Genomic DNA, 2924 nt, shown 5'->3' with positions numbered 1-2924 from the left:
TCTGAGACAAGGCAAATGGTAAGTCAGACAGCCATGCAGGAACAGGTTGAGTTTAATTATCTAACCTGTGCTGGGTCCCCGAGGCAGATGGCTTGCCAACAAACTTGCATGAATTACCCTCTATTAAAATTTTTAAAAAGGGGTAAGTTCCAGGTTGATTCACTGAACATCTTGGGCTCACAAGCCGTGCCTGTCTTTTAATAGCAAGTGTGGCAAATGGAAACGGTACCTGGGCTTTGTCTCCATAGCAGCAACTCAGAAAAGCCTTGATGACATCCAGCTGAAAGAGACTGAACCGTCATCCCCCACGCACTCCCCAACCCAACCCCCAGAAGATGAGGAGGCAATAAAGAGAAGAAGCATGGCTGCTGTTTCAAGAGACTCCCAGGATCAGGGAGAGGGGGGTCCTGAGAACCAGGAGATCCTGGCTGATGGAGAGTTGGGAAGAGGACTCAGTGTAACATCACTGTCAAGTCAGACTCAAATTTAGAGCAACAGCAAATGGGGACACTGGGCCCCTTACTTCACACTCTGCCAGCTCAAAGCCAAAGAGAACTTGGCACTGGGGAGAAGCCTCCCAGAACCTTCACAAAAGTTCTTAAAAAAATTCCTAAGTGAATGTGAGATCTAATTCAGTCCCCCCAAGACTTCCTACCTGTTACTTAACTTCTCTAGATTCTGTCTGCTTATCTTTAAAAGAGGGATAAGAGTATAACCTACATCATCCATAAGGTTGTTCTGAGAATCCAGTGAGCCCATGTATGTAAAAGATTTACAAAGTGACTTGTAAAAAGTTCTCAGTAACAGTTAGGTACCATTAATGTAACTGTTGTTATTCTATCCTTCCCAGCCTCTCCAGACATCTGTCACAAGAGCATGGAGCAAAGAAGTAGGTGTTTCCCCTTAGATTTAGATCACTTTGAAAGGCTTGGAATGACCCAAAGAGGGCTTAAGCCTTGAATGTCTCTGGGTTTTAGAATGTCAGAAAACATCTCCGCCTCCCTTCCTTCTTCTTTCCTTCCTTCAGAAAACTACATTCTGAGTGCGATCTCTGTGCCAAGCACTTGGCTAAGCATTCTAGAATTTCTCAGCTCTGGACATGCAGACTCCAAGAAGGCCAATATTTAAGTCCTGGTTTCTGAGGCATCAGTGATCCTGTTTAGGTGTGAGTTCAGAGAAAATGAGTTAACAGGGTCTCTCAATAGATAGGAAAAATGATTTCACTTTAAGAAAGAAGACAAAAATATGTGGCCTACGTGTGCAGTTGGGAAGTTAATTCCGGTTGTGTGTCTGGAGGAGGAGGAAGGCAGTGGTGAGTGTCCAGAAGTGGTGGGCCAGCAGGCAGGCAGGCAGCGCAGGGACTGGGACCAAGGTCTCCTGACGCAGGGCGGATGTGCACACAACAAGCAGCACCTACCTCCATCCACAGCCTGGGGCTCATTTCTGCACCTGGCCCGACTTCCCAACCCCATCAGGTGTTCACTTGCTGGGAGGAGAGTGCCATGAAGGCGACAGGACCCAACTTCTGCTCATTATTCTTCTATGGTATTATGGTCATTTATTTATTACCATTTAATATATTCTGACTCACAACAATGTGTGAAGTGTTCCACAGACCACAGAATTAAGCGTGGCAGTTGGCTATTATGCAATAGGCGGAAACCTTAATTCTACATACACAAGATCCCCAGAGAGGAAGGGAAGGCTCTGAAGAGTGAACAGCAGGGGGCACCTCCTCAGTCCCCGATTTGGTGGCCTTGACCTCAGGCTCCATCCAGAGGAACCTCTCTCTGGTTGCCCCAGAGGACACTGATTTCTGACACCTCAAGAATGTCTTTTCAAAATAAATGAGCGTTCAGAAAGTACCTGAAAGATTTTAAGGATTTCAGGTGTTTCAGATATACAGAACAGTCAATCAGACTGCAGTGAGGAGGGACCCCCAACAAATTAGGACCGATAATAGCTGGGGATATTACATTTCCCATTTTGCTAATAAGCAAGTAACTAGGAGACTAACAGTCGACAAGAGTTCAGTCCGGCCCTTGCCCAGCATTTATGGCATCCCAAATTAGCAACAAGTGTCATCAAGCATATGGACAGAGAGGAATTCCAGAGGAACCAAATCATTGCTCTCCAAATAGGTGGACAGAGGATGTAGTGAGGGGTCAGAAGTGGAGAGGACAGGCACAGGAAACCTTTGTGGTGTCATTTCTGTCCCAGAACAGGATGCCGGAAGGAGAGGAGTCAAAGCAAAGGGAAGTCTAGCATCCTAGTACAAAACGTTATCAGGACTGATTGGATTTTAATTGTTTCATTTTTTAGGGCAAGGGCTGCGTGATCACTGAGCCACTGAATCACTATTGTATTACATTTTTTTAAAGTTTATTTTTAATTTAAAGTCAATAAATGAAAGGTTGAACAAACAAAGGTAGAGGTGGGGGTGAAGTCAAGGAGGAGCTTGTAAAAAAACACAACCACTGAGGGACTTTTCTGTAGGACTTTCTCAAGCTACTTCTCTCGCTGGACATCTGGGTCATAATTCGGAGCTCCAGTTCTGGCTTTGGCCCCAGTCAGATTCTTCGTGTGTCCAGTCTTACCAGGTCATCTTCCCCAGAGGAGCTTAGCTGATAAACTCTATTCACCCAGAGAGTAGAAACTTCCAGCATCCCCTGGACTATGTGAGGTTCCCCTCCACCATACAATTCTGATGCTTAGCACTAAAGAACAATTGATAGTGTCACCTCCCACCCCAATTTATGAAGAACCATGGAAAGACATATCTCTTTACAAATGAATCTCCCATGGAAGATCCCAGCCTATATCCACTGGAGAGAAAGAGCTTAGAGCTTATGTAACACCACCCAGAGTTACATGTCCCCAAGTGCAAGAGAGTTGGGGGTTGGAGAAAAGAGTTCACAAACATG

The sequence above is a fragment of the Mesoplodon densirostris genome, chromosome 15, assembly GCF_025265405.1.
Source record: "Mesoplodon densirostris isolate mMesDen1 chromosome 15, mMesDen1 primary haplotype, whole genome shotgun sequence".
Classification (NCBI taxonomy): Eukaryota; Metazoa; Chordata; class Mammalia; order Artiodactyla; family Ziphiidae; genus Mesoplodon; species Mesoplodon densirostris.
Note: the sequence above shows the minus strand (reverse complement) of the source record.